Source organism: Pan paniscus, chromosome 7, assembly GCF_029289425.2.
Source record: "Pan paniscus chromosome 7, NHGRI_mPanPan1-v2.0_pri, whole genome shotgun sequence".
In the NCBI taxonomy this organism is placed as follows: Eukaryota; Metazoa; Chordata; class Mammalia; order Primates; family Hominidae; genus Pan; species Pan paniscus.
In genome coordinates, this window is record NC_073256.2 from 23,507,386 (window position 1) to 23,532,086 (window position 24,701).

The following is a 24,701-nucleotide window of genomic DNA, read 5'->3' on the forward strand; positions in this document are numbered from 1 at the left end:
AGCCCGAAGAACTCAATGGAGAGAATGCCTATCATTGTGGTCTTTGTCTCCAGAGGGTGCCGGCCTCCAAGATGTTAACTTTACACACTTCTGCCAAGGTCCTCATCCTTGTATTGAAGAGATTCTCCGATGTCACAGGCAACAAACTTGCCAAGAATGTGCACTATCCTGAGTGCCTTGACATGCAGCCATACATGTCTCAGCAGAACACAGGACCTCTTGTCTATGTCCTCTATGCGGTGCTGGTCCACGCTGGGTGGAGTTGTCACAACGGACATTACTTCTCTTATGTCAAAGCTCAAGAAGGCCAGTGGTATAAAATGGATGATGCCGAGGTCACCGCCTCTAGCATCACTTCTGTCCTGAGTCAACAGGCCTATGTCCTCTTTTACATCCAGAAGAGTGAATGGGAAAGACACAGTGAGAGTGTGTCAAGAGGCAGGGAACCAAGAACCCTTGGCGCTGAAGACACACACAGGCGAGCAACGCAAGGAGAGCTCAAGAGAGACCACCCCTGCCTCCAGGCACCCGAGTTGGACGAGCACTTGGTGGAAAGAGCCACTCAGGAAAGCACCTTAGACCACTGGAAATTCCTTCAAGAGCAAAACAAAACGAAGCCTGAGTTCAACGTCAGAAAAGTCGAAGGTACCCTGCCTCCCAACGTACTTGTGATTCATCAATCCAAATACAAGTGTGGGATGAAGAACCGTCATCCTGAACAGCAAAGCTCCCTGCTAAACCTCTCTTCGACGACCCCGACAGATCAGGAGTCCATGAACACTGGCACACTCGCTTCCCTGCAAGGGAGGACCAGGAGATCCAAAGGGAAGAACAAACACAGCAAGAGGGCTCTGCTTGTGTGCCAGTGATCTCAGTGCAAGTACCGACCCACACGTAGGGGTGCACACACACACACACACACACACACATATAACTACACCCAGAAGCGCGCACGCAAACACACACACACACACACACACAAACACGAACACCGTCAATCCTACATAAACTAATGAGGAGCCCAAGTTTCTGTCTCTACAACAGGGACAACTGGATAGTGATGGCTACATCTCAGGATGAGCCCGCATATGGGAAACATCGAGTTTTGGGGTCGTGAGTCTTCCGAAGCTCTGGAGGGACTGTCTGAGTGTTTGTGTTCATGATAGATGACATTCAGTGTGTATTTCTGAATATGACCTACCGACGTGTAGGTTTGCGTGTGAGGTTATTGCAGGGGACTCGGTTTCGTATTTTCTCTTGGGGTGTGTTTCATTCGTCAGTTGTTGTTCGGCATGAGAAGGTGAAATTTGGCTCATGTGGGACATCCGTGGATCATTCTCGCCACCTTGAATAGTGGAAACTGGAATGCATTTGGAAGATAAGAACGGTGCTCTTCTTTCTTACCCGGGCTCGCCGTTTTTACATTGGTTCCTGAATGGACCTCAGGCGCCCTGGGACTTGTGCTCTTGCTGGAACCCACATAACGCCGGAAACAGACAGACCGACTTGCCTGTTTCACGGTGCCCACTTCCCATGAGTCGAAACGGAAAATTTTCCCACTGGCATGTAAGTCATCTGGAACGAAGCTGTATTGATAATAAAGGAAAGCAAACACAGGAGTGTGTGTATTCAACTGAAATAAATTCAGAAAGCCCTGAACTAAATCTCATTTGGTGTGTTTAAAAATGGCATTTGGGGAATTTCTGGGTCATTCGTCCAGCTGCGAAAGCTGCGTCTCTGAAGCACAGTCCCTGTCCTGCAGTCAGGCTTATTTATCCGACGTGGTGTTTCCGTGGAAATGATTGTGGGAAATGGCCCCTTCCTTTTCTCTATTTGCTGATTAGATTTCATGGTCCCTTTCTCGTCAGGTACAGGGATCAAAGTTGACCAACCCCAGAGGAAAGCTGCCCAGGGCACAACTCAGGGCTCCGTAGAACCACAGAATCTTGGGCGCAGCCCTGCTCAAGCACCCAAATGTGCATACCAACAGGGTCTCCGTGTGACGTGTGTGAAAACTACGGTGTGATGAGCATGACTGGCAGACAGCTTATCGATTGGGCTCCCCTCAAAATCGGTTATGAGCGTTAAAGCACACCGATGCCCAGGTCCCGGCTGCAGGAATAAGACCCTCCAGGGTCTTGTGTGAAGCCTCGGCATCTGCATTGCTCATGCTTCTGGGGATCATTCTCCTGAAAATGGTGGCTCCTTTCTCCCTGTGGAGCATCTTTCTAAGCAGTGCTCTTTTCTTCCCCCAGGACACTTTACATCCGGCACAGGAAGCCTTCTGATGGAGCACACCTGGCCCATGAAAAGACAAGGGAAAGAAACGGGGCCAAAGGTCACAGTCCACTCATTCCATCATCCTCCTTAAAATCATCCTAATTTCATGGGCCCTGAAGCCAGGGCTGTTTCTTTACACCTAGAGGCCTTGGCGCCGGGCCTCAATTCTGCCCTGTTCCTTACTGTCTAAGACATGTTGGGAAAATCCCTAGAGCCAGGATCTTCATTCCTGGTAAGCCAGACAGCCGGAAGACACACCCAATTTCTGTCCCTCTTACTTCAGGGAACATGTCCACTTTCGTCAGCATTACAATTTTGGCACCAAATGTGCGAACTGCAATTCCACCATACAATGCATAACTGGAAATGGAGGCAACATCTCCGATCCTGAACAATCGATGCGAGAATCCAGGATATACACGGCTTATTTTTGCCTTTTCCCACTGAAACAAGGGCCAGTATTAAAAATGGTATGCTATCCTCTGTTTCACTCCCTGCTTTTAAACGTCTCCGATGTTTCTTCTTGAGACAGGGCCTCACTTCCGTCACCCGGGCTTTTCTACGGTATAATTTTCCTTGTTTGCTTTTGTCAAAATTAGAACTTTTTATTTCATCTCTATGAAACGTTGATCCATTATCACATGCGTATGGAAATATTATCACACATGCTGTGAGATACGTTCTTTTTATTTTCATCAATTCTTTAATAAACAAAAGGTTATAGCTGCGATACCTTCTGATTTCTCAAGTTTTTTGTTTCATGTTTTCTTAAACTGCCGTCGCACGTCCGAAACCACTCACTATACAATGTCAGGACCGTCTCTCTTTTCTGGCAAACATAAATTTGCGGATTGTCAACAATTAGTCTCTCGGTGATTGCATGATTTCCCCAAAGTCTTTCACAGTCTACTTTGTGCACTGAGTATCTCTTCAAACTTCAGTGCATGTTTCTACCATTTGATGCTTTATTACTTGGCAATCTAGCTTCCACAAGAGCATTTCATGCAAAGACTTGTCTTGTTCTCCACTGGCAGCTAATTTCACTCGGATAGAGAATCGATAGGCTCAACGTGGAAAGGTTATCGCTGGAAGGTCTGTTAGATTCCACGGATCTCTCCTTTCTCATTAGGGAAGAAAATACGCTGTGCTAAATATTATACTTCATTGACTATTCTCAGGTCAGAAAGCGCACTTCCGACTTCTTGTCCTTCCGTCGCTGAGAGGATGATGGCAGCTGCCAAAAGTACATACTTGGAAGTTCATCCCAGCACAAACACACACACACACACACGCCCCCCCCACACACACACAAACACACTCACACACACACTCACACTGTTTCCCAGGTAAAGATTTCTTCCCTGCCATTGCTTTACCTAAAATAAGGCAACTGTGTGGCCACTGTCCCAACCCGGTTACACTCATATTATATGTGCCTATCATCCTGAGGAGTAATTTGATTCAGGTGTTCTGGAAGTCATGATGTGGGCTGTGTCTGTTGAATTCCCAGCGATGCAAGGGGACACACCCTGTGACTCATTCCTGAATTGAGTGCTGATATTTGATTGGTTTATCGCGCACCTGAGGAGAGGGTGGGGTGTTCGCGGTTGGTGGGGGTGAGTTATAGAAGGGCTGATGCGGCCAGAGAGCTCGTCATTTGAAGACTCTCTCGGAAGAGATAGCGTCTTTCTGCAACCTGCGGTCCCAGCAGAAAAACCTTGTGATCCTTGTTCCAGTCGACATGGCGGACGACTCACTCTACTTGGGAGGTGAGTGGCAGTTCAACCACTTTTCAAAACTCACATCTTCTCGGCCAGATGCAGCTTTTGCTGAAATCCAGCGGACTTCTCTCCCTGAGAAGTCACCACTCTCATCTGAGACCCGTGTCGACCTCTGTGATGATTTGGCTCCTGTGGCAAGACAGCTTGCTCCCAGGGAGAAGCTTCCTCTGAGTAGCAGGAGACCTGCTGCGGTGGGGGCTGGGCTCCAGAATATGGGAAATACCTGCTACGTGAACGCTTCCCTGCAGTGCCTGACGTACACACCGCCCCTTGCCAACTACATGCTGTCCCGGGAGCACTCTCCAACGTGTCATCGTCACAAGGGCTGCATGCTCTGTACTATGCAAGCTCACATCACACGGGCCCTCCACATTCCTGGCCGTGTCATCCAGCCCTCACAGGCATTGGCTGCTGACTTCCATAGAGGCAAGCAGGAAGATGCCCATGAATTTCTCATGTTCACTGTGGATGCCATGAAAAAGGCATGCCTTCCCGGGCACAAGCAGGTAGATCATCACTCTAAGGACACCACCCTCATCCACCAAATATTTGGAGGCTACTGGAGATCTCAAATCAAGTGTCTCCACTGCCACGGCATTTCAGACACTTTTGACCCTTACCTGGACATCGCCCTGGATATCCAGGCAGCTCAGAGTGTCAAGCAAGCTTTGGAACAGTTGGTGAAGCCCGAAGAACTCAATGGAGAGAATGCCTATCATTGTGGTCTTTGTCTCCAGAGGGTGCCGGCCTCCAAGACGTTAACTTTACACACTTCTGCCAAGGTCCTCATCCTTGTATTGAAGAGATTCTCCGATGTCACAGGCAACAAACTTGCCAAGAATGTGCACTATCCTGAGTGCCTTGACATGCAGCCATACATGTCTCAGCAGAACACAGGACCTCTTGTCTATGTCCTCTATGCGGTGCTGGTCCACGCTGGGTGGAGTTGTCACAACGGACATTACTTCTCTTATGTCAAAGCTCAAGAAGGCCAGTGGTATAAAATGGATGATGCCGAGGTCACCGCCTCTAGCATCACTTCTGTCCTGAGTCAACAGGCCTATGTCCTCTTTTACATCCAGAAGAGTGAATGGGAAAGACACAGTGAGAGTGTGTCAAGAGGCAGGGAACCAAGAACCCTTGGCGCTGAAGACACACACAGGCGAGCAACGCAAGGAGAGCTCAAGAGAGAACACCCCTGCCTCCAGGCACCCGAGTTGGACGAGCACTTGGTGGAAAGAGCCACTCAGGAAAGCACCTTAGACCACTGGAAATTCCTTCAAGAGCAAAACAAAACGAAGCCTGAGTTCAACGTCAGAAAAGTCGAAGGTACCCTGCCTCCCAACGTACTTGTGATTCATCAATCCAAATACAAGTGTGGGATGAAGAACCGTCATCCTGAACAGCAAAGCTCCCTGCTAAACCTCTCTTCGACGACCCCGACAGATCAGGAGTCCATGAACACTGGCACACTCGCTTCCCTGCAAGGGAGGACCAGGAGATCCAAAGGGAAGAACAAACACAGCAAGAGGGCTCTGCTTGTGTGCCAGTGATCTCAGTGCAAGTACCGACCCACACGTAGGGGTGCACACACACACACACACACACACACATATAACTACACCCAGAAGCGCGCACGCAAACACACACACACACACACACACAAACACGAACACCGTCAATCCTACATAAACTAATGAGGAGCCCAAGTTTCTGTCTCTACAACAGGGACAACTGGATAGTGATGGCTACATCTCAGGATGAGCCCGCATATGGGAAACATCGAGTTTTGGGGTCGTGAGTCTTCCGAAGCTCTGGAGGGACTGTCTGAGTGTTTGTGTTCATGATAGATGACATTCAGTGTGTATTTCTGAATATGACCTACCGACGTGTAGGTTTGCGTGTGAGGTTATTGCAGGGGACTCGGTTTCGTATTTTCTCTTGGGGTGTGTTTCATTCGTCAGTTGTTGTTCGGCATGAGAAGGTGAAATTTGGCTCATGTGGGACATCCGTGGATCATTCTCGCCACCTTGAATAGTGGAAACTGGAATGCATTTGGAAGATAAGAACGGTGCTCTTCTTTCTTACCCGGGCTCGCCGTTTTTACATTGGTTCCTGAATGGACCTCAGGCGCCCTGGGACTTGTGCTCTTGCTGGAACCCACATAACGCCGGAAACAGACAGACCGACTTGCCTGTTTCACGGTGCCCACTTCCCATGAGTCGAAACGGAAAATTTTCCCACTGGCATGTAAGTCATCTGGAACGAAGCTGTATTGATAATAAAGGAAAGCAAACACAGGAGTGTGTGTATTCAACTGAAATAAATTCAGAAAGCCCTGAACTAAATCTCATTTGGTGTGTTTAAAAATGGCATTTGGGGAATTTCTGGGTCATTCGTCCAGCTGCGAAAGCTGCGTCTCTGAAGCACAGTCCCTGTCCTGCAGTCAGGCTTATTTATCCGACGTGGTGTTTCCGTGGAAATGATTGTGGGAAATGGCCCCTTCCTTTTCTCTATTTGCTGATTAGATTTCATGGTCCCTTTCTCGTCAGGTACAGGGATCAAAGTTGACCAACCCCAGAGGAAAGCTGCCCAGGGCACAACTCAGGGCTCCGTAGAACCACAGAATCTTGGGCGCAGCCCTGCTCAAGCACCCAAATGTGCATACCAACAGGGTCTCCGTGTGACGTGTGTGAAAACTACGGTGTGATGAGCATGACTGGCAGACAGCTTATCGATTGGGCTCCCCTCAAAATCGGTTATGAGCGTTAAAGCACACCGATGCCCAGGTCCCGGCTGCAGGAATAAGACCCTCCAGGGTCTTGTGTGAAGCCTCGGCATCTGCATTGCTCATGCTTCTGGGGATCATTCTCCTGAAAATGGTGGCTCCTTTCTCCCTGTGGAGCATCTTTCTAAGCAGTGCTCTTTTCTTCCCCCAGGACACTTTACATCCGGCACAGGAAGCCTTCTGATGGAGCACACCTGGCCCATGAAAAGACAAGGGAAAGAAACGGGGCCAAAGGTCACAGTCCACTCATTCCATCATCCTCCTTAAAATCATCCTAATTTCATGGGCCCTGAAGCCAGGGCTGTTTCTTTACACCTAGAGGCCTTGGCGCCGGGCCTCAATTCTGCCCTGTTCCTTACTGTCTAAGACATGTTGGGAAAATCCCTAGAGCCAGGATCTTCATTCCTGGTAAGCCAGACAGCCGGAAGACACACCCAATTTCTGTCCCTCTTACTTCAGGGAACATGTCCACTTTCGTCAGCATTACAATTTTGGCACCAAATGTGCGAACTGCAATTCCACCATACAATGCATAACTGGAAATGGAGGCAACATCTCCGATCCTGAACAATCGATGCGAGAATCCAGGATATACACGGCTTATTTTTGCCTTTTCCCACTGAAACAAGGGCCAGTATTAAAAATGGTATGCTATCCTCTGTTTCACTCCCTGCTTTTAAACGTCTCCGATGTTTCTTCTTGAGACAGGGCCTCACTTCCGTCACCCGGGCTTTTCTACGGTATAATTTTCCTTGTTTGCTTTTGTCAAAATTAGAACTTTTTATTTCATCTCTATGAAACGTTGATCCATTATCACATGCGTATGGAAATATTATCACACATGCTGTGAGATACGTTCTTTTTATTTTCATCAATTCTTTAATAAACAAAAGGTTATAGCTGCGATACCTTCTGATTTCTCAAGTTTTTTGTTTCATGTTTTCTTAAACTGCCGTCGCACGTCCGAAACCACTCACTATACAATGTCAGGACCGTCTCTCTTTTCTGGCAAACATAAATTTGCGGATTGTCAACAATTAGTCTCTCGGTGATTGCATGATTTCCCCAAAGTCTTTCACAGTCTACTTTGTGCACTGAGTATCTCTTCAAACTTCAGTGCATGTTTCTACCATTTGATGCTTTATTATTTGGCAATCTAGCTTCCACAAGAGCATTTCATGCAAAGACTTGTCTTGTTCTCCACTGGCAGCTAATTTCACTCGGATAGAGAATCGATAGGCTCAACGTGGAAAGGTTATCGCTGGAAGGTCTGTTAGATTCCACGGATCTCTCCTTTCTCATTAGGGAAGAAAATACGCTGTGCTAAATATTATACTTCATTGACTATTCTCAGGTCAGAAAGCGCACTTCCGACTTCTTGTCCTTCCGTCGCTGAGAGGATGATGGCAGCTGCCAAAAGTACATACTTGGAAGTTCATCCCAGCACAAACACACACACACACACACGCCCCCCCCCCAAAACAAACACAGTCACACACACACACTCACACTGTTTCCCAGGTAAAGATTTCTTCCCTGCCATTGCTTTACCTAAAATAAGGCAACTGTGTGGCCACTGTCCCAACCCGGTTACACTCATATTATATGTGCCTATCATCCTGAGGAGTAATTTGATTCAGGTGTTCTGGAAGTCATGATGTGGGCTGTGTCTGTTGAATTCCCAGCGATGCAAGGGGACACACCCTGTGACTCATTCCTGAATTGAGTGCTGATATTTGATTGGTTTATCGCGCACCTGAGGAGAGGGTGGGGTGTTCGCGGTTGGTGGGGGTGAGTTATAGAAGGGCTGATGCGGCCAGAGAGCTCGTCATTTGAAGACTCTCTCGGAAGAGATAGCGTCTTTCTGCAACCTGCGGTCCCAGCAGATAAACCTTGTGATCCTTGTTCCAGTCGACATGGCGGACGACTCACTCTACTTGGGAGGTGAGTGGCAGTTCAACCACTTTTCAAAACTCACATCTTCTCGGCCAGATGCAGCTTTTGCTGAAATCCAGCGGACTTCTCTCCCTGAGAAGTCACCACTCTCATCTGAGACCCGTGTCGACCTCTGTGATGATTTGGCTCCTGTGGCAAGACAGCTTGCTCCCAGGGAGAAGCTTCCTCTGAGTAGCAGGAGACCTGCTGCGGTGGGGGCTGGGCTCCAGAATATGGGAAATACCTGCTACGTGAACGCTTCCCTGCAGTGCCTGACGTACACACCGCCCCTTGCCAACTACATGCTGTCCCGGGAGCACTCTCCAACGTGTCATCGTCACAAGGGCTGCATGCTCTGTACTATGCAAGCTCACATCACACGGGCCCTCCACATTCCTGGCCGTGTCATCCAGCCCTCACAGGCATTGGCTGCTGACTTCCATAGAGGCAAGCAGGAAGATGCCCATGAATTTCTCATGTTCACTGTGGATGCCATGAAAAAGGCATGCCTTCCCGGGCACAAGCAGGTAGATCATCACTCTAAGGACACCACCCTCATCCACCAAATATTTGGAGGCTACTGGAGATCTCAAATCAAGTGTCTCCACTGCCACGGCATTTCAGACACTTTTGACCCTTACCTGGACATCGCCCTGGATATCCAGGCAGCTCAGAGTGTCAAGCAAGCTTTGGAACAGTTGGTGAAGCCCGAAGAACTCAATGGAGAGAATGCCTATCATTGTGGTCTTTGTCTCCAGAGGGTGCCGGCCTCCAAGACGTTAACTTTACACACTTCTGCCAAGGTCCTCATCCTTGTATTGAAGAGATTCTCCGATGTCACAGGCAACAAACTTGCCAAGAATGTGCACTATCCTGAGTGCCTTGACATGCAGCCATACATGTCTCAGCAGAACACAGGACCTCTTGTCTATGTCCTCTATGCGGTGCTGGTCCACGCTGGGTGGAGTTGTCACAACGGACATTACTTCTCTTATGTCAAAGCTCAAGAAGGCCAGTGGTATAAAATGGATGATGCCGAGGTCACCGCCTCTAGCATCACTTCTGTCCTGAGTCAACAGGCCTATGTCCTCTTTTACATCCAGAAGAGTGAATGGGAAAGACACAGTGAGAGTGTGTCAAGAGGCAGGGAACCAAGAACCCTTGGCGCTGAAGACACACACAGGCGAGCAACGCAAGGAGAGCTCAAGAGAGAACACCCCTGCCTCCAGGCACCCGAGTTGGACGAGCACTTGGTGGAAAGAGCCACTCAGGAAAGCACCTTAGACCACTGGAAATTCCTTCAAGAGCAAAACAAAACGAAGCCTGAGTTCAACGTCAGAAAAGTCGAAGGTACCCTGCCTCCCAACGTACTTGTGATTCATCAATCCAAATACAAGTGTGGGATGAAGAACCGTCATCCTGAACAGCAAAGCTCCCTGCTAAACCTCTCTTCGACGACCCCGACAGATCAGGAGTCCATGAACACTGGCACACTCGCTTCCCTGCAAGGGAGGACCAGGAGATCCAAAGGGAAGAACAAACACAGCAAGAGGGCTCTGCTTGTGTGCCAGTGATCTCAGTGCAAGTACCGACCCACACGTAGGGGTGCACACACACACACACACACACATATAACTACACCCAGAAGCGCGCACGCAAACACACACACACACACACACACAAACACGAACACCGTCAATCCTACATAATCTAATGAGGAGCCCAACTTTCTGTCTCTACAACAGGGACAACTGGATAGTGATGGCTACATCTCAGGATGAGCCCGCATATGGGAAACATCGAGTTTTGGGGTCGTGAGTCTTCCGAAGCTCTGGAGGGACTGTCTGAGTGTTTGTGTTCATGATAGATGACATTCAGTGTGTATTTCTGAATATGACCTACCGACGTGTAGGTTTGCGTGTGAGGTTATTGCAGGGGACTCGGTTTCGTATTTTCTCTTGGGGTGTGTTTCATTCGTCAGTTGTTGTTCGGCATGAGAAGGTGAAATTTGGCTCATGTGGGACATCCGTGGATCATTCTCGCCACCTTGAATAGTGGAAACTGGAATGCATTTGGAAGATAAGAACGGTGCTCTTCTTTCTTACCCGGGCTCGCCGTTTTTACATTGGTTCCTGAATGGACCTCAGGCGCCCTGGGACTTGTGCTCTTGCTGGAACCCACATAACGCCGGAAACAGACAGACCGACTTGCCTGTTTCACGGTGCCCACTTCCCATGAGTCGAAACGGAAAATTTTCCCACTGGCATGTAAGTCATCTGGAACGAAGCTGTATTGATAATAAAGGAAAGCAAACACAGGAGTGTGTGTATTCAACTGAAATAAATTCAGAAAGCCCTGAACTAAATCTCATTTGGTGTGTTTAAAAATGGCATTTGGGGAATTTCTGGGTCATTCGTCCAGCTGCGAAAGCTGCGTCTCTGAAGCACAGTCCCTGTCCTGCAGTCAGGCTTATTTATCCGACGTGGTGTTTCCGTGGAAATGATTGTGGGAAATGGCCCCTTCCTTTTCTCTATTTGCTGATTAGATTTCATGGTCCCTTTCTCGTCAGGTACAGGGATCAAAGTTGACCAACCCCAGAGGAAAGCTGCCCAGGGCACAACTCAGGGCTCCGTAGAACCACAGAATCTTGGGCGCAGCCCTGCTCAAGCACCCAAATGTGCATACGAACAGGGTCTCCGTGTGACGTGTGTGAAAACTACGGTGTGATGAGCATGACTGGCAGACAGCTTATCGATTGGGCTCCCCTCAAAATCGGTTATGAGCGTTAAAGCACACCGATGCCCAGGTCCCGGCTGCAGGAATAAGACCCTCCAGGGTCTTGTGTGAAGCCTCGGCATCTGCATTGCTCATGCTTCTGGGGATCATTCTCCTGAAAATGGTGGCTCCTTTCTCCCTGTGGAGCATCTTTCTAAGCAGTGCTCTTTTCTTCCCCCAGGACACTTTACATCCGGCACAGGAAGCCTTCTGATGGAGCACACCTGGCCCATGAAAAGACAAGGGAAAGAAACGGGGCCAAAGGTCACAGTCCACTCATTCCATCATCCTCCTTAAAATCATCCTAATTTCATGGGCCCTGAAGCCAGGGCTGTTTCTTTACACCTAGAGGCCTTGGCGCCGGGCCTCAATTCTGCCCTGTTCCTTACTGTCTAAGACATGTTGGGAAAATCCCTAGAGCCAGGATCTTCATTCCTGGTAAGCCAGACAGCCGGAAGACACACCCAATTTCTGTCCCTCTTACTTCAGGGAACATGTCCACTTTCGTCAGCATTACAATTTTGGCACCAAATGTGCGAACTGCAATTCCACCATACAATGCATAACTGGAAATGGAGGCAACATCTCCGATCCTGAACAATCGATGCGAGAATCCAGGATATACACGGCTTATTTTTGCCTTTTCCCACTGAAACAAGGGCCAGTATTAAAAATGGTATGCTATCCTCTGTTTCACTCCCTGCTTTTAAACGTCTCCGATGTTTCTTCTTGAGACAGGGCCTCACTTCCGTCACCCGGGCTTTTCTACGGTATAATTTTCCTTGTTTGCTTTTGTCAAAATTAGAACTTTTTATTTCATCTCTATGAAACGTTGATCCATTATCACATGCGTATGGAAATATTATCACACATGCTGTGAGATACGTTCTTTTTATTTTCATCAATTCTTTAATAAACAAAAGGTTATAGCTGCGATACCTTCTGATTTCTCAAGTTTTTTGTTTCATGTTTTCTTAAACTGCCGTCGCACGTCCGAAACCACTCACTATACAATGTCAGGACCGTCTCTCTTTTCTGGCAAACATAAATTTGCGGATTGTCAACAATTAGTCTCTCGGTGATTGCATGATTTCCCCAAAGTCTTTCACAGTCTACTTTGTGCACTGAGTATCTCTTCAAACTTCAGTGCATGTTTCTACCATTTGATGCTTTATTATTTGGCAATCTAGCTTCCACAAGAGCATTTCATGCAAAGACTTGTCTTGTTCTCCACTGGCAGCTAATTTCACTCGGATAGAGAATCGATAGGCTCAACGTGGAAAGGTTATCGCTGGAAGGTCTGTTAGATTCCACGGATCTCTCCTTTCTCATTAGGGAAGAAAATACGCTGTGCTAAATATTATACTTCATTGACTATTCTCAGGTCAGAAAGCGCACTTCCGACTTCTTGTCCTTCCGTCGCTGAGAGGATGATGGCAGCTGCCAAAAGTACATACTTGGAAGTTCATCCCAGCACAAACACACACACACACACACGCCCCCCCCCCAAAACAAACACAGTCACACACACACACTCACACTGTTTCCCAGGTAAAGATTTCTTCCCTGCCATTGCTTTACCTAAAATAAGGCAACTGTGTGGCCACTGTCCCAACCCGGTTACACTCATATTATATGTGCCTATCATCCTGAGGAGTAATTTGATTCAGGTGTTCTGGAAGTCATGATGTGGGCTGTGTCTGTTGAATTCCCAGCGATGCAAGGGGAGACACCCTGTGACTCATTCCTGAATTGAGTGCTGATATTTGATTGGTTTATCGCGCACCTGAGGAGAGGGTGGGGTGTTCGCGGTTGGTGGGGGTGAGTTATAGAAGGGCTGATGCGGCCAGAGAGCTCGTCATTTGAAGACTCTCTCGGAAGAGATAGCGTCTTTCTGCAACCTGCGGTCCCAGCAGAAAAACCTTGTGATCCTTGTTCCAGTCGACATGGCGGACGACTCACTCTACTTGGGAGGTGAGTGGCAGTTCAACCACTTTTCAAAACTCACATCTTCTCGGCCAGATGCAGCTTTTGCTGAAATCCAGCGGACTTCTCTCCCTGAGAAGTCACCACTCTCATCTGAGACCCGTGTCGACCTCTGTGATGATTTGGCTCCTGTGGCAAGACAGCTTGCTCCCAGGGAGAAGCTTCCTCTGAGTAGCAGGAGACCTGCTGCGGTGGGGGCTGGGCTCCAGAATATGGGAAATACCTGCTACGTGAACGCTTCCCTGCAGTGCCTGACGTACACACCGCCCCTTGCCAACTACATGCTGTCCCGGGAGCACTCTCCAACGTGTCATCGTCACAAGGGCTGCATGCTCTGTACTATGCAAGCTCACATCACACGGGCCCTCCACATTCCTGGCCGTGTCATCCAGCCCTCACAGGCATTGGCTGCTGACTTCCATAGAGGCAAGCAGGAAGATGCCCATGAATTTCTCATGTTCACTGTGGATGCCATGAAAAAGGCATGCCTTCCCGGGCACAAGCAGGTAGATCATCACTCTAAGGACACCACCCTCATCCACCAAATATTTGGAGGCTACTGGAGATCTCAAATCAAGTGTCTCCACTGCCACGGCATTTCAGACACTTTTGACCCTTACCTGGACATCGCCCTGGATATCCAGGCAGCTCAGAGTGTCAAGCAAGCTTTGGAACAGTTGGTGAAGCCCGAAGAACTCAATGGAGAGAATGCCTATCATTGTGGTCTTTGTCTCCAGAGGGTGCCGGCCTCCAAGACGTTAACTTTACACACTTCTGCCAAGGTCCTCATCCTTGTATTGAAGAGATTCTCCGATGTCACAGGCAACAAACTTGCCAAGAATGTGCACTATCCTGAGTGCCTTGACATGCAGCCATACATGTCTCAGCAGAACACAGGACCTCTTGTCTATGTCCTCTATGCGGTGCTGGTCCACGCTGGGTGGAGTTGTCACAACGGACATTACTTCTCTTATGTCAAAGCTCAAGAAGGCCAGTGGTATAAAATGGATGATGCCGAGGTCACCGCCTCTAGCATCACTTCTGTCCTGAGTCAACAGGCCTATGTCCTCTTTTACATCCAGAAGAGTGAATGGGAAAGACACAGTGAGAGTGTGTCAAGAGGCAGGGAACCAAGAACCCTTGGCGCTGAAGACACACACAGGCGAGCAACGCAAGGAGAGCTCAAGAGAGACCACCCCTGCCTCCAGGCACCCGAGTTGGACGAGCACTTGGTGGAAAGAGCCACTCAGGAAAGCACCTTAGACCACTGGAAATTCCTTCAAGAGCAAAACAAAACGAAGCCTGAGTTCAACGTCAGAAAAGTCGAAGGTACCCTGCCTCCCAACGTACTTGTGATTCATCAATCCAAATACAAGTGTGGGATGAAGAACCGTCATCCTGAACAGCAAAGCTCCCTGCTAAACCTCTCTTCGACGACCCCGACAGATCAGGAGTCCATGAACACTGGCACACTCGCTTCCCTGCAAGGGAGGACCAGGAGATCCAAAGGGAAGAACAAACACAGCAAGAGGGCTCTGCTTGTGTGCCAGTGATCTCAGTGCAAGTACCGACCCACACGTAGGGGTGCACACACACACACACACACACACACATATAACTACACCCAGAAGCGCGCACGCAAACACACACACACACACACACACAAACACGAACACCGTCAATCCTACATAAACTAATGAGGAGCCCAAGTTTCTGTCTCTACAACAGGGACAACTGGATAGTGATGGCTACATCTCAGGATGAGCCCGCATATGGGAAACATCGAGTTTTGGGGTCGTGAGTCTTCCGAACCTCTGGAGGGACTGTCTGAGTGTTTGTGTTCATGATAGATGACATTCAGTGTGTATTTCTGAATATGACCTACCGACGTGTAGGTTTGCGTGTGAGGTTATTGCAGGGGACTCGGTTTCGTATTTTCTCTTGGGGTGTGTTTCATTCGTCAGTTGTTGTTCGGCATGAGAAGGTGAAATTTGGCTCATGTGGGACATCCGTGGATCATTCTCGCCACCTTGAATAGTGGAAACTGGAATGCATTTGGAAGATAAGAACGGTGCTCTTCTTTCTTACCCGGGCTCGCCGTTTTTACATTGGTTCCTGAATGGACCTCAGGCGCCCTGGGACTTGTGCTCTTGCTGGAACCCACATAACGCCGGAAACAGACAGACCGACTTGCCTGTTTCACGGTGCCCACTTCCCATGAGTCGAAACGGAAAATTTTCCCACTGGCATGTAAGTCATCTGGAACGAAGCTGTATTGATAATAAAGGAAAGCAAACACAGGAGTGTGTGTATTCAACTGAAATAAATTCAGAAAGCCCTGAACTAAATCTCATTTGGTGTGTTTAAAAATGGCATTTGGGGAATTTCTGGGTCATTCGTCCAGCTGCGAAAGCTGCGTCTCTGAAGCACAGTCCCTGTCCTGCAGTCAGGCTTATTTATCCGACGTGGTGTTTCCGTGGAAATGATTGTGGGAAATGGCCCCTTCCTTTTCTCTATTTGCTGATTAGATTTCATGGTCCCTTTCTCGTCAGGTACAGGGATCAAAGTTGACCAACCCCAGAGGAAAGCTGCCCAGGGCACAACTCAGGGCTCCGTAGAACCACAGAATCTTGGGCGCAGCCCTGCTCAAGCACCCAAATGTGCATACGAACAGGGTCTCCGTGTGACGTGTGTGAAAACTACGGTGTGATGAGCATGACTGGCAGACAGCTTATCGATTGGGCTCCCCTCAAAATCGGTTATGAGCGTTAAAGCACACCGATGCCCAGGTCCCGGCTGCAGGAATAAGACCCTCCAGGGTCTTGTGTGAAGCCTCGGCATCTGCATTGCTCATGCTTCTGGGGATCATTCTCCTGAAAATGGTGGCTCCTTTCTCCCTGTGGAGCATCTTTCTAAGCAGTGCTCTTTTCTTCCCCCAGGACACTTTACATCCGGCACAGGAAGCCTTCTGATGGAGCACACCTGGCCCATGAAAAGACAAGGGAAAGAAACGGGGCCAAAGGTCACAGTCCACTCATTCCATCATCCTCCTTAAAATCATCCTAATTTCATGGGCCCTGAAGCCAGGGCTGTTTCTTTACACCTAGAGGCCTTGGCGCCGGGCCTCAATTCTGCCCTGTTCCTTACTGTCTAAGACATGTTGGGAAAATCCCTAGAGCCAGGATCTTCATTCCTGGTAAGCCAGACAGCCGGAAGACACACCCAATTTCTGTCCCTCTTACTTCAGGGAACATGTCCACTTTCGTCAGCATTACAATTTTGGCACCAAATGTGCGAACTGCAATTCCACCATACAATGCATAACTGGAAATGGAGGCAACATCTCCGATCCTGAACAATCGATGCGAGAATCCAGGATATACACGGCTTATTTTTGCCTTTTCCCACTGAAACAAGGGCCAGTATTAAAAATGGTATGCTATCCTCTGTTTCACTCCCTGCTTTTAAACGTCTCCGATGTTTCTTCTTGAGACAGGGCCTCACTTCCGTCACCCGGGCTTTTCTACGGTATAATTTTCCTTGTTTGCTTTTGTCAAAATTAGAACTTTTTATTTCATCTCTATGAAACGTTGATCCATTATCACATGCGTATGGAAATATTATCACACATGCTGTGAGATACGTTCTTTTTATTTTCATCAATTCTTTAATAAACAAAAGGTTATAGCTGCGATACCTTCTGATTTCTCAAGTTTTTTGTTTCATGTTTTCTTAAACTGCCGTCGCACGTCCGAAACCACTCACTATACAATGTCAGGACCGTCTCTCTTTTCTGGCAAACATAAATTTGCGGATTGTCAACAATTAGTCTCTCGGTGATTGCATGATTTCCCCAAAGTCTTTCACAGTCTACTTTGTGCACTGAGTATCTCTTCAAACTTCAGTGCATGTTTCTACCATTTGATGCTTTATTATTTGGCAATCTAGCTTCCACAAGAGCATTTCATGCAAAGACTTGTCTTGTTCTCCACTGGCAGCTAATTTCACTCGGATAGAGAATCGATAGGCTCAACGTGGAAAGGTTATCGCTGGAAGGTCTGTTAGATTCCACGGATCTCTCCTTTCTCATTAGGGAAGAAAATACGCTGTGCTAAATATTATACTTCATTGACTATTCTCAGGTCAGAAAGCGCACTTCCGACTTCTTGTCCTTCCGTCGCTGAGAGGATGATGGCAGCTGCCAAAAGTACATACTTGGAAGTTCATCCCAGCACAAACACACACACACACACACGCCCCCCCCCCAAAACAAACACAGTCACACACACACACTCACACTGTTTCCCAGGTAAAGATTTCTTCCCTGCCATTGCTTTACCTAAAATAAGGCAACTGTGTGGCCACTGTCCCAACCCGGTTACACTCATATTATATGTGCCTATCATCCTGAGGAGTAATTTGATTCAGGTGTTCTGGAAGTCATGATGTGGGCTGTGTCTGTTGAATTCCCAGCGATGCAAGGGGACACACCCTGTGACTCATTCCTGAATTGAGTGCTGATATTTGATTGGTTTATCGCGCACCTGAGGAGAGGGTGGGGTGTTCGCGGTTGGTGGGGGTGAGTTATAGAAGGGCTGATGCGGCCAGAGAGCTCGTCATTTGAAGACTCTCTCGGAAGAGATAGCGTCTTTCTGCAACCTGCGGTCCCAGCAGAAAAACCTTGTGATCCTTGTTCCAGTCGACATGGCGGACGACTCACTCTACTTGGGAGGTGAGTGGCAGTTCAACCACTTTTCAAAACTCACATCTTCTCGGCCAGATGCAGCTTTTGCTGAAATCCAGCGGACTTCTCTCCCTGAGAAGTCACCACTCTCATCTGAGACCCGTGTCGACCTCTGTGATGATTTGGCTCCTGTGGCAAGACAGCTTGCTCCCAGGGAGAAGCTTCCTCTGAGTAGCAGGAGACCTGCTGCGGTGGGGGCTGGGCTCCAGAATATGGGAAATACCTGCTACGTGAACGCTTCCCTGCAGTGCCTGACGTACACACCGCCCCTTGCCAACTACATGCTGTCCCGGGAGCACTCTCCAACGTGTCATCGTCACAAGGGCTGCATGCTCTGTACTATGCAAGCTCACATCACACGGGCCCTCCACATTCCTGGCCGTGTCATCCAGCCCTCACAGGCATTGGCTGCTGACTTCCATAGAGGCAAGCAGGAAGATGCCCATGAATTTCTCATGTTCACTGTGGATGCCATGAAAAAGGCATGCCTTCCCGGGCACAAGCAGGTAGATCATCACTCTAAGGACACCACCCTCATCCACCAAATATTTGGAGGCTACTGGAGATCTCAAATCAAGTGTCTCCACTGCCACGGCATTTCAGACACTTTTGACCCTTACCTGGACATCGCCCTGGATATCCAGGCAGCTCAGAGTGTCAAGCAAGCTTTGGAACAGTTGGTGAAGCCCGAAGAACTCAATGGAGAGAATGCCTATCATTGTGGTCTTTGTCTCCAGAGGGTGCCGGCCTCCAAGACGTTAACTTTACACACTTCTGCCAAGGTCCTCATCCTTGTATTGAAGAGATTCTCCGATGTCACAGGCAACAAACTTGCCAAGAATGTGCACTATCCTGAGTGCCTTGACATGCAGCCATACATGTCTCAGCAGAACACAGGACCTCTTGTCTATGTCCTCTATGCGGTGCTGGTCCACGCTGGGTGGAGTTGTCACAACGGACATTACTTCTCTTATGTCAAAGCTCAAGAAGGCCAGTGGTATAAAATGGATGATGCCGAGGTCACCGCCTCTAGCATCACTTCTGTCCTGAGTCAACAGGCCTATGTCCTCTTTTACATCCAGAAGAGTGAATGGGAAAGACACAGTGAGAGTGTGTCAAGAGGCAGGGAACCAAGAACCCTTGGCGCTGAAGACACACACAGGCGAGCAACGCAAGGAGAGCTCAAGAGAGACCACCCCTGCCTCCAGGCACCCGAGTTGGACGAGCACTTGGTGGAAAGAGCCACTCAGGAAAGCACCTTAGACCACTGGAAATTCCTTCAAGAGCAAAACAAAACGAAGCCTGAGTTCAACGTCAGAAAAGTCGAAGGTACCCTGCCTCCCAACGTACTTGTGATTCATCAATCCAAATACAAGTGTGGGATGAAGAACCGTCATCCTGAACAGCAAAGCTCCCTGCTAAACCTCTCTTCGACGACCCCGACAGATCAGGAGTCCATGAACACTGGCACACTCGCTTCCCTGCAAGGGAGGACCAGGAGATCCAAAGGGAAGAACAAACACAGCAAGAGGGCTCTGCTTGTGTGCCAGTGATCTCAGTGCAAGTACCGACCCACACGTAGGGGTGCACACACACACACACACACACATATAACTACACCCAGAAGCGCGCACGCAAACACACACACACACACACACACAAACACGAACACCGTCAATCCTACATAATCTAATGAGGAGCCCAACTTTCTGTCTCTACAACAGGGACAACTGGATAGTGATGGCTACATCTCAGGATGAGCCCGCATATGGGAAACATCGAGTTTTGGGGTCGTGAGTCTTCCGAAGCTCTGGAGGGACTGTCTGAGTGTTTGTGTTCATGATAGATGACATTCAGTGTGTATTTCTGAATATGACCTACCGACGTGTAGGTTTGCGTGTGAGGTTATTGCAGGGGACTCGGTTTCGTATTTTCTCTTGGGGTGTGTTTCATTCGTCAGTTGTTGTTCGGCATGAGAAGGTGAAATTTGGCTCATGTGGGACATCCGTGGATCATTCTCGCCACCTTGAATAGTGGAAACTGGAATGCATTTGGAAGATAAGAACGGTGCTCTTCTTTCTTACCCGGGCTCGCCGTTTTTACATTGGTTCCTGAATGGACCTCAGGCGCCCTGGGACTTGTGCTCTTGCTGGAACCCACATAACGCCGGAAACAGACAGACCGACTTGCCTGTTTCACGGTGCCCACTTCCCATGAGTCGAAACGGAAAATTTTCCCACTGGCATGTAAGTCATCTGGAACGAAGCTGTATTGATAATAAAGGAAAGCAAACACAGGAGTGTGTGTATTCAACTGAAATAAATTCAGAAAGCCCTGAACTAAATCTCATTTGGTGTGTTTAAAAATGGCATTTGGGGAATTTCTGGGTCATTCGTCCAGCTGCGAAAGCTGCGTCTCTGAAGCACAGTCCCTGTCCTGCAGTCAGGCTTATTTATCCGACGTGGTGTTTCCGTGGAAATGATTGTGGGAAATGGCCCCTTCCTTTTCTCTATTTGCTGATTAGATTTCATGGTCCCTTTCTCGTCAGGTACAGGGATCAAAGTTGACCAACCCCAGAGGAAAGCTGCCCAGGGCACAACTCAGGGCTCCGTAGAACCACAGAATCTTGGGCGCAGCCCTGCTCAAGCACCCAAATGTGCATACGAACAGGGTCTCCGTGTGACGTGTGTGAAAACTACGGTGTGATGAGCATGACTGGCAGACAGCTTATCGATTGGGCTCCCCTCAAAATCGGTTATGAGCGTTAAAGCACACCGATGCCCAGGTCCCGGCTGCAGGAATAAGACCCTCCAGGGTCTTGTGTGAAGCCTCGGCATCTGCATTGCTCATGCTTCTGGGGATCATTCTCCTGAAAATGGTGGCTCCTTTCTCCCTGTGGAGCATCTTTCTAAGCAGTGCTCTTTTCTTCCCCCAGGACACTTTACATCCGGCACAGGAAGCCTTCTGATGGAGCACACCTGGCCCATGAAAAGACAAGGGAAAGAAACGGGGCCAAAGGTCACAGTCCACTCATTCCATCATCCTCCTTAAAATCATCCTAATTTCATGGGCCCTGAAGCCAGGGCTGTTTCTTTACACCTAGAGGCCTTGGCGCCGGGCCTCAATTCTGCCCTGTTCCTTACTGTCTAAGACATGTTGGGAAAATCCCTAGAGCCAGGATCTTCATTCCTGGTAAGCCAGACAGCCGGAAGACACACCCAATTTCTGTCCCTCTTACTTCAGGGAACATGTCCACTTTCGTCAGCATTACAATTTTGGCACCAAATGTGCGAACTGCAATTCCACCATACAATGCATAACTGGAAATGGAGGCAACATCTCCGATCCTGAACAATCGATGCGAGAATCCAGGATATACACGGCTTATTTTTGCCTTTTCCCACTGAAACAAGGGCCAGTATTAAAAATGGTATGCTATCCTCTGTTTCACTCCCTGCTTTTAAACGTCTCCGATGTTTCTTCTTGAGACAGGGCCTCACTTCCGTCACCCGGGCTTTTCTACGGTATAATTTTCCTTGTTTGCTTTTGTCAAAATTAGAACTTTTTATTTCATCTCTATGAAACGTTGATCCATTATCACATGCGTATGGAAATATTATCACACATGCTGTGAGATACGTTCTTTTTATTTTCATCAATTCTTTAATAAACAAAAGGTTATAGCTGCGATACCTTCTGATTTCTCAAGTTTTTTGTTTCATGTTTTCTTAAACTGCCGTCGCACGTCCGAAACCACTCACTATACAATGTCAGGACCGTCTCTCTTTTCTGGCAAACATAAATTTGCGGATTGTCAACAATTAGTCTCTCGGTGATTGCATGATTTCCCCAAAGTCTTTCACAGTCTACTTTGTGCACTGAGTATCTCTTCAAACTTCAGTGCATGTTTCTACCATTTGATGCTTTATTATTTGGCAATCTAGCTTCCACAAGAGCATTTCATGCAAAGACTTGTCTTGTTCTCCACTGGCAGCTAATTTCACTCGGATAGAGAATCGATAGGCTCAACGTGGAAAGGTTATCGCTGGAAGGTCTGTTAGATTCCACGGATCTCTCCTTTCTCATTAGGGAAGAAAATACGCTGTGCTAAATATTATACTTCATTGACTATTCTCAGGTCAGAAAGCGCACTTCCGACTTCTTGTCCTTCCGTCGCTGAGAGGATGATGGCAGCTGCCAAAAGTACATACTTGGAAGTTCATCCCAGCACAAACACACACACACACACACGCCCCCCCCCCCACACACACAAACACACTCACACACACACTCACACTGTTTCCCAGGTAAAGATTTCTTCCCTGCCATTGCTTTACCTAAAATAAGGCAACTGTGTGGCCACTGTCCCAACCCGGTTACACTCATATTATATGTGCCTATCATCCTGAGGAGTAATTTGATTCAGGTGTTCTGGAAGTCATGATGTGGGCTGTGTCTGTTGAATTCCCAGCGATGCAAGGGGACACACCCTGTGACTCATTCCTGAATTGAGTGCTGATATTTGATTGGTTTATCGCGCACCTGAGGAGAGGGTGGGGTGTTCGCGGTTGGTGGGGGTGAGTTATAGAAGGGCTGATGCGGCCAGAGAGCTCGTCATTTGAAGACTCTCTCGGAAGAGATAGCGTCTTTCTGCAACCTGCGGTCCCAGCAGAAAAACCTTGTGATCCTTGTTCCAGTCGACATGGCGGACGACTCACTCTACTTGGGAGGTGAGTGGCAGTTCAACCACTTTTCAAAACTCACATCTTCTCGGCCAGATGCAGCTTTTGCTGAAATCCAGCGGACTTCTCTCCCTGAGAAGTCACCACTCTCATCTGAGACCCGTGTCGACCTCTGTGATGATTTGGCTCCTGTGGCAAGACAGCTTGCTCCCAGGGAGAAGCTTCCTCTGAGTAGCAGGAGACCTGCTGCGGTGGGGGCTGGGCTCCAGAATATGGGAAATACCTGCTACGTGAACGCTTCCCTGCAGTGCCTGACGTACACACCGCCCCTTGCCAACTACATGCTGTCCCGGGAGCACTCTCCAACGTGTCATCGTCACAAGGGCTGCATGCTCTGTACTATGCAAGCTCACATCACACGGGCCCTCCACATTCCTGGCCGTGTCATCCAGCCCTCACAGGCATTGGCTGCTGACTTCCATAGAGGCAAGCAGGAAGATGCCCATGAATTTCTCATGTTCACTGTGGATGCCATGAAAAAGGCATGCCTTCCCGGGCACAAGCAGGTAGATCATCACTCTAAGGACACCACCCTCATCCACCAAATATTTGGAGGCTACTGGAGATCTCAAATCAAGTGTCTCCACTGCCACGGCATTTCAGACACTTTTGACCCTTACCTGGACATCGCCCTGGATATCCAGGCAGCTCAGAGTGTCAAGCAAGCTTTGGAACAGTTGGTGAAGCCCGAAGAACTCAATGGAGAGAATGCCTATCATTGTGGTCTTTGTCTCCAGAGGGTGCCGGCCTCCAAGACGTTAACTTTACACACTTCTGCCAAGGTCCTCATCCTTGTATTGAAGAGATTCTCCGATGTCACAGGCAACAAACTTGCCAAGAATGTGCACTATCCTGAGTGCCTTGACATGCAGCCATACATGTCTCAGCAGAACACAGGACCTCTTGTCTATGTCCTCTATGCGGTGCTGGTCCACGCTGGGTGGAGTTGTCACAACGGACATTACTTCTCTTATGTCAAAGCTCAAGAAGGCCAGTGGTATAAAATGGATGATGCCGAGGTCACCGCCTCTAGCATCACTTCTGTCCTGAGTCAACAGGCCTATGTCCTCTTTTACATCCAGAAGAGTGAATGGGAAAGACACAGTGAGAGTGTGTCAAGAGGCAGGGAACCAAGAACCCTTGGCGCTGAAGACACACACAGGCGAGCAACGCAAGGAGAGCTCAAGAGAGACCACCCCTGCCTCCAGGCACCCGAGTTGGACGAGCACTTGGTGGAAAGAGCCACTCAGGAAAGCACCTTAGACCACTGGAAATTCCTTCAAGAGCAAAACAAAACGAAGCCTGAGTTCAACGTCAGAAAAGTCGAAGGTACCCTGCCTCCCAACGTACTTGTGATTCATCAATCCAAATACAAGTGTGGGATGAAGAACCGTCATCCTGAACAGCAAAGCTCCCTGCTAAACCTCTCTTCGACGACCCCGACAGATCAGGAGTCCATGAACACTGGCACACTCGCTTCCCTGCAAGGGAGGACCAGGAGATCCAAAGGGAAGAACAAACACAGCAAGAGGGCTCTGCTTGTGTGCCAGTGATCTCAGTGCAAGTACCGACCCACACGTAGGGGTGCACACACACACACACACACACACACAGATAACTACACCCAGAAGCGCGCACGCAAACACACACACACACACACACACACACAC